The sequence below is a fragment of the Pinus tabuliformis genome, chromosome X (genome assembly GCF_031772625.1).
Source record: "Pinus tabuliformis cultivar Carrire ecotype Pingquan chromosome X, CPIR1, whole genome shotgun sequence".
Taxonomy (NCBI): Eukaryota; Viridiplantae; Streptophyta; class Pinopsida; order Pinales; family Pinaceae; genus Pinus; species Pinus tabuliformis.
Window position 1 is genome coordinate 881,199,768 of NC_142308.1, and position 13,928 is coordinate 881,213,695.

Consider the following 13,928-nt stretch of genomic DNA (forward strand, 5'->3'; position numbering starts at 1 on the left):
GCCATTTGTTACAGAAGTATAATCAAAATTCGAAGCAATTGTTCTATAATTTTTTTAGATCGCTTGGACACAATGAGAGCACTTGTAGAAGCTATGAGTTGATGATGGATAGAACTCCCACCTATAGGGTTCAGGCTGAAACACAACCCCTAGACTCGAATGCAGGAGTGGTGCAAACATGATTTTAGGGGTGTGGATGAGGCAGAGGCCGAGGAGGACCTAGAAGAGGTCGCGGAAAACTAATATTCTACAATTGCGGAGGGCCAAGACATTAGGCCCATGATTGTATGAACCCGATGTGTCCATCATGTTTGTATTTTATATTGTTTGATCATGAGGCAGAAGATTTTCCTACGCTGATAGCTAGGATACACAACAAGGGAGCGCTACCACCTCCCCTGACTCAAAACCTGTAAATGATGAGGTCTGAGCTATCTGAGGAAGGTCCAAATTTGAATATTGTGCTCTGAAGTGGAATCACAATGGGAGATGATAAAGGAAAACAACTCGAAGATAGTACTTGGATTTGCAAGGCTATGATGAAAGAAGCAGAGTTTGATTTGGAGCGTGCTAAGGAAACCTTCATGGAAGCTAAGAAGAGCTTCGCTAATGCCTCCAGTTCAGGAAGCAAAGATATACCAGAGCCGGAAATGGATCCATCTATGCTTAAGACGTTCCTGGAAACATGGATGAAGCTCTGCATGATAGTAAGGCTATAAAAGGATTGTAGGAACTCATTAACAAATTCAATGGGACCACGCTAGGAGAACCGCGCATAGTCCGAAAGATTGGAAAGCATATGACAAGGATGGGAAGAGAAATGAGGTTAACCACGTAGATAGGAGAATATGAGATGGACCAAGTAATTCTAGATTTAGGATCAGATGTGAAGGTTCTGCTGAAGTAGACATGGGAGTGCGTGGGGAGGCCTACGCTGCAATGGTCTCCTATTCAGCTGTGAATGGCGAACCAGCAAAAGATAATACCTATGGGGCGATTATAGGGAATCACTGTGGATATTGAGGTAGTGATCGTGCTAGCAGAATTTGAAGTAATATAGATTTTTTATGACAACGATCCCTACCTCGCGCTCTTAGGAATTGATTGGGCCACTCACATGAATGGGGTTATTAATCTAAAGAAGCGCAAGATGATTTTTGGAAAGAAGTATTTGCCTGTAGTTATACCTTTGGATCCTGTGAAAGGATTGCACTATACAGAGTCGTTGCGTGACTATGAAAGTGACAATGATTTGGACTGCATCTACAAAATAATTGTGTGAGAGCAAGATTGGGTAAATCCCACTACAGACGGACATATCTCATAGGAGCGTCAAAGCTCCTATACGTGGGATTCTGATGAGGAGTTAGAGCGATGGCAGAATCAGTTACACGAGGTAACCACGTTGAACTGTAATATGATGTCAAGATCGCTACACTACATATCAACAGAAGTAAGGGATCTACCTACTTATTATGGGTTAAGTGAGGTAGATACTTTCCTAGATAAGTTTGAAAGGTAGGTGCCAAAAAAGCAACGTCTCTAGGCCTTGAATTGGTTACTCCACGCTACGCCCACGAGATGGTGAGGTACACACAAAGGGAGCTTTGAGGACTGGCGTGAATGTAGGAGAATGATGCGCACATAATTTGGGAAGCCTAAGATGCGACTAACAGACAAGTATGATGGACAGGATGATCCACGCACACACCTGGCCAAGTGGACGAAGGTCTATGGAGAAAAGCCACAACCTGAGTGGGTGCACCTGTTCTGTCATACCCTAGATGTTATACCCATGAATTGGTATATAAAGATAGAGCTCTGCCATGGGATAGGTTAATGGGATATCCTACGTGAAGGGTTCATGATGACCTTCAGTTTTGAGGATAGATGGTGGGACAATGTTGATGAAGCAGTACAAGAGGTAAAAGTAGCTATCTTCTGCGTACCACAGGAGACAGTAGAATCAATTCAGCTTGAATGGGCTACTCAATTGAGCTGCGCGTAGGAATGTTATAATCTAAGTACTGAAGAAGAAGACAAAGATCTGCAGAAAATTGACATTCCCAAAATAGAAGGCCATCGCAAGGTTCAAGGACGACAGATTGAGAACCTTGACATAACCGCGCAGGTAAAACGAAGCAGGTGAACATTGGTACGAAAGCCAAACCTAAGTTTGCAATGCTCAGTGACTAGTGGGATGATGCAACAATGGATAAGGTCACTGCGTTACTCCGCGAGTACCAGGACATATTCCTGACCAAGTTTACAGAGTTTAAGGGAATCATCAAAGTTTTCGGAATGACGAGGATCACATTAAAGCCCGACGCGAAGCTAGTTAAACAAAGGCCTTACCGCTTAAATCACAAATATAAGGAGAAGGTTTGCGTAGAACTAGACAAAATGCTCACAATAGGAATTATTGAGTCGGTGGAAGAATCTGATTGGGTAAGTCCAATGGTGGTGCAAGGAAAGAATCAGAAGGATGAAATAAGAATATGCGTGGATCTTGGGAAATTGAATGAGGCTTGTGTGCATGATCCATTCCCAACTCCGTTCATAGATGAGGTGTTGGACAATGTCAGTGGGTAGGAAGCATATTCTTTCATTGATGGGTTCTCAGGGTACCACCAAATTAGAATCGTGCCAGAGGATAGGAGCAAGACAACCTTCCTGACTGAGTGGGGTTTCTTTCAATACACTGTCATGCCATTTGGGTTGAAGAATGCACCAGCCATCTTCTCACGCGTGGTGGTTGTAACATTCAAGGAATATATTCATAAGTTCTTGGAGGTTTATTTTGATGATTGGACTGTATTTGGGCTAGTTAACCACCATGTAGCTAGCCTACGCTTGATGATGGATACCTGCTAAAGATACCAAATCGCGCTTAACCTCAAGAAGTGTATGTTCCTTGTCCCTTTTAGGAACCTGTTGGGCCATGTGGTTTGCAGACAGGGTTTGATGGTAGATCACACGAATATTGTGGTGATTCTAAATTTGGAAACACCGCGAAGTGTGAAATAGCTACGCGCTACTCTGGGACATACGAGGTACTATAGGAAGTTCATAAAAAGATATGTCCACATCACCGCACTAATGGAAAATCTGTTGACAAAATATGTCACATTCTTCTAGAAGGATGACTATACGAAAAACCTGGATGTATTGAAAGAAAAGATGGTCACTGCGCTGATCCTGGTCTTCCAGAACTGGGACAAGGAGTTTCATGTCCACGTTGGCGCATTGTGTATAACGTTGGGAGCGGTACTAACATAGGATGGTGGAGAGGGCTTAGACCACCCTATCATGTTCACGAGTCACAGATTGTCTAAAGAAGAAAAGAACTATTCCACCACTGAATGTGAGGGACCGGCTATGGTGTATGCACTCTAGAAATATCAACACTACTTGCTAGGGGGACACTTCAAAATGTATATAGATGATTCCGTGTTGAAATACCTGGTCAATTAGCCTGTGTTGGGGGGGAACATATGTAGATGGATTTTACTGTTCCAAGAATATGATTTTGAAGTTGTTTTGAAACCTGGATGATTGAACGCAAGACTGGATCACTTGTCACACATTGAGACAGGAGAGGAGCCTACTAGTCTGGAGGAAGGATTACCTGACACACAGCTCTTTGCTGTGCGCATAGTGGATGGACATTTTGAAGATATAATCCACTTTCTTAGGACTGGAACTGCACCAAAAGAGTACTCCATCCAGTAGAAGAAAGAATTAGTGGTGCGCATGACGGATTTCTTTGTCATTGCGGGGCACCTATATAAGATGGGCAATGATGAGATACTGTGAAGGTATGTACCTGAATTTGAACAAAGAAATATCCTCATGGACGCTCATGGGGGCATTGTGGGAGGACATTATGTAGGGAGAGCGACCGCGCAGAAGATTCTCCACGCAGGGTTGTGGTGGTTGACCCTTCATCAGGATTCAAAAGCACATTGCAAGGCTTGTGATGTATGTCAAAGAATAGGTAAACCATCGCAGAGGGACAAGATGCCTTTGAATCTGCAAATTACACTGCAACCCTTTGAAAAGTGGGTCATCTTCTTCGTAGTACCTATCAAACATCAAGGAGAAATGGGCGTGAGATATATTATCACTGCGATAGAGTACTTGACTCGTTAGGAAAAAATGCAACCGGTAAAATATTGCATAGCTGCCACAACTGCAAAGTTTGTGTTTGAACATGTATTGACATGATTTGGATGTTTGAAGATCTTAATGAGTGACTGTAGTACACATTTTTTGAATGAGATGATCAGTGCGCTGACAAAAGAGTTTCAGGTGTATCATTAGAAAAGCACACTGTATCACGTACAAGCCAATGGAATAGTAGAAGCATTTAACAAAGTAATGCAGACTGCGTTGACCAAAGTATGCAATGCGCAGTGAAGTGATTGGGACCTACGTGTACCTACAATATTATGGGCTTATAGGATGACATGCAAGAAACTAACAGGTGTTACACTAAAAAATGTCACCTTGACTACTTACAGTTAGTATGGCTCAAATCAACAGTCATGCTACCCTCTTAGGCAAGTCTCATGCCTCTGTTATCCATCTCAAACTCAAAGAAGAGAGAAAGTCTTGTAAAAATCATGTTTATCTCTGGGGTCGCAGGTTCTCTCTAGTCTTACCTGCGGGGACGCGGACCTTGTTCACAAAATCTGCGTCCATGGACGCTCTGTATGTTAAGGGACAGGTGCGTCCCTCTGTAAAAGACAAAATGCGCGAGTTTTATCTTGAAAAAGTTACTTGTGGTTACTTCTAGAACATTCTAGAGGTCGGTTTGATGAAATGGATGCGCCTCCAGTTGGTTCATGTATCTCTATTAAGGGGGAACTTATCCCATCAATAAGGGAGCTATCCCACCCATAGAGGGGGATGATTCCATTGATAGTGGACCTGAATAACCTCTTTACAGCACTATAAATAAAGGCATTGAGCCAGAAGGAGAGGAGGTTGGAGCTATACATTTTCTTTGGGTAAATGCTGCAGGATTTAGGTCTTCCATTAGAGCCTTTGTGAGGAGAGATTGTCTTCAATTGATTCTACTTGGGAGAGGGTGAGCTTTGTCAAAGTAGAGGAAAACCCTTGATGGACCCTGGGAGGAACTTGCACAACACCAAGGCCAGGTTGTAAGAGTTTCTTTGTTTCGTTATTAATACAAACTGGTTTATTTTTCTCAATAGCTTGTGTTAATGAGTTATTTCATGTGTTCCTTGGTCTGCATGTTGAATATATGTTTTATTATATGAAATGCAAGTGCTTGGTAATTGTTTGATTGTTTGTGGTTGCAGGAATTGACTTGAAGGAGGAGCTCATCCGGATCGTCAAGAACGGACTTCAACAACAGCGTTTTGGAATAAGGTAAGCCTAAACACTTGTAGTTTTCATGTTGTAAAAGGTGTATTTAGAGAAAGATCACTCCATTTTGTCTTGTTTGTCATTAGAATGTCTTAGACTTCTAGGAAGGTCAGTCGTGTCCGCACCCTTGACAGATTCCGTGTGACAAATTGGCGACTCCACTGGGGAATCCATTAATGAGAGAGTCTTTTCCTTTATATGAACTTTGCTTTGAGAAAATCATTTTTTTTTTTTGGTTTTTGACTGTGAGAATTAGTATTTGGGTGGCTTAGCTGTAGATTTAGTTGGCTTTAGTTTTTCTTCCTTTTTCCAGAAGGATGCAGTCTCTGTGTGCTGCACAGTGCGTCCTTGGACGCGCTGTTGTCGACTGCACAGTGCGGGGCCGCACCTGTGACAACGGGTGGCCTGCGTCTTCCTGTAAAAGTTAAGAAAATTCCATTTTTGCTTTAAATTACTTTTAGATTTTGTTTTTCCTTAGTGTTTTCTGCCCAGATCCTTTAGTACCCTGTCAAGAATTCTCACCTGAACTAGTTTTGTGAGCTTTGAGTGTTTTAGTGGTTTTCAACGAAGTTTAGACCTAGGGTTTGATTTTTGGAAAGGCTTTGTAGTGACTTTGATAGTAGAAAGTTGTCCAGCCTTAGATATCTCTGGTTAGTCAACCTTCTTAGAAGTTGAGCCTGTCGTAAAGTCTCCTTGTTTGAGCAACTTGTCATTTGAGTTGTTTTGGGTCAAATTTCGCATTGCTTGTTTTTAAAGTATTGATTTCCATTTTCAAAAAGGACAAAAAGATTAGAATTTTGTTTTGACTAGTTTTTGGTTCTGCAATAAGCTAGTCCTTGATTTGATTGTGATCAAGTAAAACACCTTAGAAATAATCATTGTTAGTTTTGGCCTCGTTAAGATTGCTTAGAGTAAATTTGCTTTTAGTTTGCTTATGAGTGCATTTTCATAGATTTTAAGAGTTGTTAAGATTGATTTTTGGTTATATTAGATTTACTTGCTTTATTAAAAGAAAAATACAAAAACATCTTCTTAAAAAGTCTTGTTTCAAGTAGCTTTTTGTTTTCAAAAGAAGAAAAGAGTTTTTTCGTGCATGTAAAGAGAAGTTATGTTTTTATGCTTGGAAAAGAAAAACGAATTGTTTCTTTGATTGTCTTCAATTAAGAAGTTGCTTTTATAAAGATTGCATTCTCTCAACTTTTTAGTTAAGCAATTCATCGAAAAAGTAAAGTAGTGGATAAATCATTTTAGGTGCATTTTGTAGTGGTTTCGAGTCGAGTCAACACACCACTAGTTTCACTTCCATCACCTTTTGACTTAAGAAACAACCTTAAAAGTAACGCTTAAATTAAAATCAATCTAGTAATCTTTATTTTTCTAGGGCTCTGAAGCACCAACATAGCTTAGGCTAGGGTCTTGGAGTAGGTGAGTACTTAACTCTCCAAGACTACAAAACCAAACAGATAGTCTATCTTGAGTAGAACAAATCCAATTGTTTCAGTTACATTCTGGGAAAGCTCCTCTTAAAGGAGAAACACGAGCTCGTGTCCGAACCAGTGAGGGGATCATTCCTCCCTCGTTGGGAACGACGCCAGGCAGTACGTATTACAAACGGTAAACCTCGGATTAACCATTGTCGAGGAGCCAGGGGTCACTTATCGGTAAACCTTGGATTGTTGTCAAGGAGCCGGTAAGGGGATTGGAGCTTGCTACTCTGCCCTTGCGTGCTGTCGGAGTTTAGACTGTTCCCCCAGGTGTAATTGTTGTGATTGGTAACCTTAGTGGCCATAATATCTAGGATTCTACCCAAGGTGACGGTGGAGGGAAGGTCCCACTGTACCTGGAGCAGACGTCGGTTATACTCACTTGGATTTTCTGGGGGGTTCGCTTCACTTCGAGACGGTTAAAGTGGAGGAACTTGGTCCAGTCTATTCATTAAGCAGGTTGCCGGGGTAACTGTTCCACCCACTATTTCTGTACTGAATCCTGCGAGGTTGGGCCTAATCACCAACTAGCGCTTTTGGTCCGGAAGACTACTGTTTGTGTGTGGTTTGACGCTCTAGATTATTTAGGCGTGTGCTTCAAATTTGATTGGTTCTTTAGAAGACTTTAGGTGGTTTGATTTGAAATTTTTTACTTTGTTTTCGTGTGTTGTAGTTAAAATCTTTAATTGTGGCGGAATTACCGAGAAGGTCCCGTCGCATTGCGGGCCAGTCTCCTGAAGTTGTTTCTGTGGCCGAATTGTTGAGAAGATCCCGTGAACTTAGGGGTTCACCTCCTCGAGACGACCCCAGTAATTTAGAGGGTTTAAAGGTCCTTGTAACTCCTAGTGGCAGTAGAGTAGGTTCACCTGAAGAAGGAGAATCTTCTTTGGTAGTCCATCCAGATTACCAAAGATTAGAAACAGGTTACAATCCCGAAGCTGTTACAGTTTCCGAGCTTGCTGGTAGTTTTTCATCTGCCAGTGAAACAGGCGAAGAACCTGAAATTTCCGAACCTGTTACTCCAACTCCTAGTGTTCCTGATTCACCAAGAATAGAAAGAATTATCACCGAAAATCTTCCTGTTGGATTAATTGCTATAGAAGAACTTGTTCCAGAGGAAGAAATAGGCGTTTCTGATTCTGAAGATCTAATTACCCTTGATCTAAGGGAGCGTGAATCCATCTTTTACAGTCCTCCTAGAAGTGAATCTTGGTACCTTGCATTAACCAATTTTTTAGACAACTCAGTAGGTTTTTCTACACCTCGTACTCCGGTTCCACCTAGAGGAATTCATTCTCCTGTAAATATGTCTGGTCAGTCATCTGTGTTTTCACAAAGTCCTGAATCATTTTTACATGGCGGTCCTTCTGTTCCTACTGGGTATCAATCACTTTCTGGTACCTTTGCGGGAGCATCTCCTCAACCCATTGATCATGGGTTATTAGTTGGAAACAGTGGTAATGTACCATTGAGTATAGGTGAAGTTTATATGATGTCAGGTTCAACTCCCATTAACCAACCTCAAGGTGGCCAATTACCGCCTGGGGGGCAACCTTCGTTAATGCCTGGGGGGCAACCTCAAGGTACTTCATTCGTGACTGGGGGGCAACCTCAAGGGTATCAACCCCAAGGGTATCAACCCCAGCCTCAATATGTACCCCAAAGTCAACCTCAGTATCAGTATCAACCTCAAGGATGGCAACCTCAAGGATGGCAACCCCAAGGGTATCAACCCCAAGGGTATCAACCTCAAGGATACCAACCTCAAGGTCAAGGTCAACCCCAGTATTCGTATTTACCTCAAGGTTATCAACCTACGGGTCAATACCCTGGTCAAGGTTATCAACCACCTCAAGGGCAATCATATGGGACTACACCTTACAGTTATCAACCCTATCCTCAATACGGCTATGGATCTCAGTATCCTCAACCTGTTACGAGTCAATACCCTGGAATGTTAACATGGGATCCGTCACAGGGTCAACAGATGTCGCAACCAAGTATACAGTCGGTACCTCAAGCAGGACAACCTGCAGTTCCTGGTCCACCCCAGCAACCGCAACCTGTCCAGTCAAGTGTTCAGACCCCTGTAACTTCTGTAGTTACTCAGCCGCCAATTGCACCTAGTACTCCACCTCACACGGCTGCAGCAACTACCGCTTCATCTACCATGCTTACTTCTGGAGTATCGGCAGCTCCGGTTTCTACTGTCCCTGTAACCGCTCCTCAGACATCTGTACCGTTGTCTGGACCCACGGTTCAAACCACAGTCCAGATGCCTGCAGGCCAACCTGGTACAAGTACGGTTGTTACTACTCAACCTCAATTTGTTCAACCTCCGTACCAGGGACAGTATCAACCTGGGCAAGCTGCCCAACAACCGGTTTACCAGTATCAACCGTATCCTGGGTACACTTATCAACCACCTCAGCAACCCCAGTACGGTCCGGTTAATCCTGGTTTTCCAGGAGGATATAATATCCCAAATGCGACTCCTGTTCCTAGTTATCCTGGATATCCTCCTCCTGGGGCTGGTATTGTGACTCAGAGTTTTAGAGATCCTAACCGGCAGTTACCGTTTATTGCGACTTTAGATTTACCCGACTTGACGCGCCTAACGAACGATCCAATTCAATATCTTCCGTTCTGGCCGCCAATGCCAAATAAGTTGCCCAGCGATATACCCAAGTTCGAAGGTAAGTCTGGAGAGGATCCGTCTAATCACGTGATGACTTACCACCTCTGGTGTGCATCAAATTCCATCTCAGATGATTCTATCCGCTTACGTCTTTTCCAGCGTACACTCATTGGTCTCGCAGCCAAGTGGTACATTGAGTTGCCACGGGCTTCTTTTTACAACTTTAGCCAGTTAGCTACTTCATTCTTAACTCATTTTCAGTTACCAGTCAGATACGATAATGGTACAGAATTATTAACTTCGCTAAAACAATCGACATCCACGTACATTTCTGATCACATCCATGAGTGGAGACGTCGAAGAAGATTAGTGAAAGTTTTTATCCCGGACCAAATTTTAGCTGAATGGTTTGTAAAATCATTATTACCAAGAATTACTGAAGATGTAGCTAAGGCCGGAGTAGTTACTGAGGAGCAAGTCATTGCTCAGGCACAATACCTTGACTTAGTTTACACTCAGTCGGGTACGTTACACGAGAAAATTCCGGATCTTCCAAAGTCAAACCAAATCGCTGCTGCTCCTTCGGGATCTCATGCCGCTGATGGTATGATCGGTATCGTGACTACGAAGAGTAAGAAGAAGTCTTCCAAGACCTCCAATACTCCAATTATCACTTTGCCTGATTCTCCGACAGGAGAGTCTTCTCCTCCTGAACTTACCGCCGACATTCACGCTGTAGAGTCATCTACGGCCAAATCCAAAAACGGTGGAAAGAAGAAAGGAAAGAAGAAGGCTAAAGCAGACAAGGCTCCAAAGGAGAAAACGGAAAAGTCGGAAACCAATGACGAAAAGCGCAAACCTCGTTATCCTTGTCTTATTTGTGAAGAAGATCATTTTACGAGAGACTGCCCTCATCGGGCCGAGGTAGTGAAAATAGTTAAAGGTTCTCCCACTCCTGCTGTGTTAAAGAATCCATTTCCCGAGCAGGAAAATAAGATGATAGGTTCTTCTTCGAATGCCAGTGAAGAACCCATTTTGATGATGTCTCATGTCAGGATTGCGACTCGATCGCAAGATTATGGTAGTAAGGCTCCTGTTGATGGTAAAGAAGCAGAATCTTCTCACTCTAACCCATCAACCTCAGCTCCTGGTTCCGATCCACTACAGATCGAAAAACCTAACCCAGACTTAGTGATTAAGCCGCCCGCCAAGGGTGTACTTCGAAGGTCTGCTTTCAATCCACATGCGAGAGCAGCCCAGAATTACAACATTGTTGAAGACTTAGCTGTTTCACCTTCAGCAATGTCGGCACTCGAAGTGCTGCAATCATGTCCAGCGCAACGAAAATTGCTTTTGTCGGCTATTGGAGCTGTCGATGTTCAGGACCCGAACCTAATGATCTTTGATCTAGAAAGTAGTACACCGCGTCTCCCCCATCAAATGGCTTTCCAAATTCCAGTGATAGTCAAAAACAGGCCTATTCATCGGACTGTGATTGATGAGGGAGCTTCTACGTGTATTATGTCGATTCAATGTTGGAGATCGCTTGGTTCTCCTTCGTTGAACCAATCCCCCACCATCCTTAAGGCCTTTGATGGCCGTGGGTTCCGTCCGTTTGGTATTCTACAAGAATTGCCTATAGGGGTCGAAGGTAAAACCGTTAGTCTGGATGTGGAAGTGGTTGATGCCCCTCTAGACTACAACCTTCTTTTGGGTCGAAGTTGGTCATATGCTATGACAGCGGTCGTTTCATCGGTCTTCAGAGTCATTAAGTTTCCACATAACGGTAAGATCGTGACTATTGATCAGCTGACATACTTTTCATCCGACCCAACCTCTTTAGAAACTATCCAGCATGTTGGTAAAACGACAATCCCTTATAGGGACATTGGTGTAGGTTTAGTTAAGGATTCCGGTTTACTGGGAACTTTTCCTCTCCCTCCACTCAATGCAGACCCTTCGTTTGCAACAATTCATATGATCACGTCAGAAAACATTATTTATGATGATCCTTGGTATGTTCCCTCTGACTCTGAGCTAGACTCACTCGGTGATGTTATGCCGTTGAGTCCGTATGAGATTGCTTATGAAGCTCTTATGTCTTTTACCGACTTTCATTCAACCGACCAAATGAATGTGGTCAGTGAAGAGTCACTTTTCACCTCACCCTTAGAACGGATAACGTTTCCCGAAGAAGTGTCATCTGACGAACAACTTCGCGAAATCCTAAGTGTAGATGATCTACCATGGGAAGATCTCCATCACAGATCTTCGTTTTTACCTAAGGATGATGCATTTGAAAATGATTTTTCATCTATCTTTACCGCTGAATATGTCAAAGACGCTCAGGATCCAACGAAACATTCTGATTCAGAGCTGAATTTAGGGAATATTTCTCGTACTATTCCCATTGATATTTCAGTGAAGCCCGGAATCGAGGAGAACATTCATATAGGTGCCGCATGTACTGAAGAAGAAATCCAAACTTACAAGGCCCTATTCCAAGAATTCCGCGACGTGTTTGCCTGGTCTTACGAGGAAATGCCGGGAATTGATCCTGCCATTGTTGTTCATGAAATCAAAACCTACCCGGATGCTAAACCCATTCGGCAACGGTTGCGTCAGATTCACCCTCGAAAAGCGGCTGCAATTAAAGCAGAAGTCGAAAAGCTGTTGAAAGCAGGTTTCATTTATCCGATCCCGTTAACGGATTGGGTATCGAATATTGTTCCCGTCAATAAAAAACAAGGAACAATAAGAATCTGTATCGACTATAGGGATATCAATCGAGCTTGTCCAAAAGACAACTATCCTACGCCTTATATCGATCAAATTATTGATGATTGTGCCGGAAGTGAGATGTTTTCCTTCATGGATGGTTTCTCAGGTTATAATCAAATCAATATTCTACCTGCCGATCAACCAAAAACGGCATTCATTTGTCCATGGGGGACATTTGCTTATTGCAAATTACCTTTTGGCCTTAAGAATGCCGGTGCTACTTTTCAACGGGCCATGTCTTATGCATTTCATGACATCAAGCACATTGTGCAACCCTATCTCGATGATTTGCCTGCTCATTCTTTACACCGAGCTGATCACCTTGTCCACCTACGAGCAATCTTTATGAGGTGTAGGCATTATCGAATTCGGTTGAATCCCCACAAGTGTGTTTTCTGTATAGAAACAGGTCGATTGCTGGGATTTGTTGTTTCCAAAACCGGCATTCGCGTCGATCCCTCGAAAGTCGAGGCTATCATCCAATTGCCTCCTCCTTCGAGTTTGCGCCAACTCCAAAGTTTGCAAGGGAAAGCGAACTTTTTACGCCGATTCATCCCTAACTACGCCGAGGTCACTAAAGGTTTTACACGGTTGTTGAAACAGAACGTACAATTCTTTTGGGACGAGATTGCTCAACAATCTTTTGATGCATTAAAACACGCGTTGACCCATGCACCGTTATTGCATCCTCCCAACTACAACCAGGACTACTTCTTATACCTCGCAGCTTCGCATTCCACCATTGGAATGGTGTTAGTTCAAGAAGATGAATTCAAGGCAGAGCATGTGATATATTACCTTAGCAGAACCTTAAATCCAACTGAGTTAAAATATTCACATGTGGAGAAATTGGCCCTGGCAGCCGTTCAAGCTGTCCAGCGTTTTCGTCACTACATTCTTCTCCGCAAAACTACTGTTATTTCGGATTGCAACCCTATGATTTATATCTTGACAAAACAACTGCTAGGGGGCAAGTACTCTAAATGGATCGTCATCCTGCAAGAGTTCGACTTGGAGTTTGAGAAGTCCAAGTCTAAGAAATCTTTAGTCTTCGCGGAATTGATGTGTGATTTCCCGAGTGCTGACACAGAGACTGTGGCAGAGGAGTCCATTGCGGACGAATCTTTGTTTCTTATTAGCACTGTAGATCCGTGGTATGGGGATATAATCATCTATCTCCAAACCCAAACCTTTCGGCCTGAAGCTTCCAAGGAAAACCGTCGAAAAATTCGGTTTCAATCCCAGCAATACAGAATTATTGGAGATACACTTTATCGCCTGGGGGCAGACTTAGTTTTTCGACGTTGTTTAACTCACGATGAGGCTGAGAGAGTTTTGAATGATTGTCACTCTGGAGCATGTGGCGGTCATATGTCTGGGTATGCCACAGCTCAGAAGGTGTTGCGCGCTGGCTATTTCTGGCCGTCTATGTTTAAAGATTGTATCCTTGCCGTCAGAAAATGCCACAACTGTCAAGTGTTTGATCGCAAGATGCGCGCTCCACCTGCTCCTCTCCACCCTATAATTGCCGCTGGTCCATTCGCCAAATGGGGCATTGACTTTATTACTTGTAACCCTCACTCGGCCGGGGGGCATGCGTATATCATCCTTGCGGTTGATTATTTTACTAA

General features: G+C 43.1%; 1 pseudogene; it reads left to right on the top strand.

The window, feature by feature from the left end:
* Positions 1-2,211: 2,211 nt before the first annotated feature.
* LOC149142517 (oligouridylate-binding protein 1B pseudogene) overlaps positions 2,212-13,928 on the top strand; it is a 28,966-nt pseudogene continuing 17,249 nt past the window's right edge.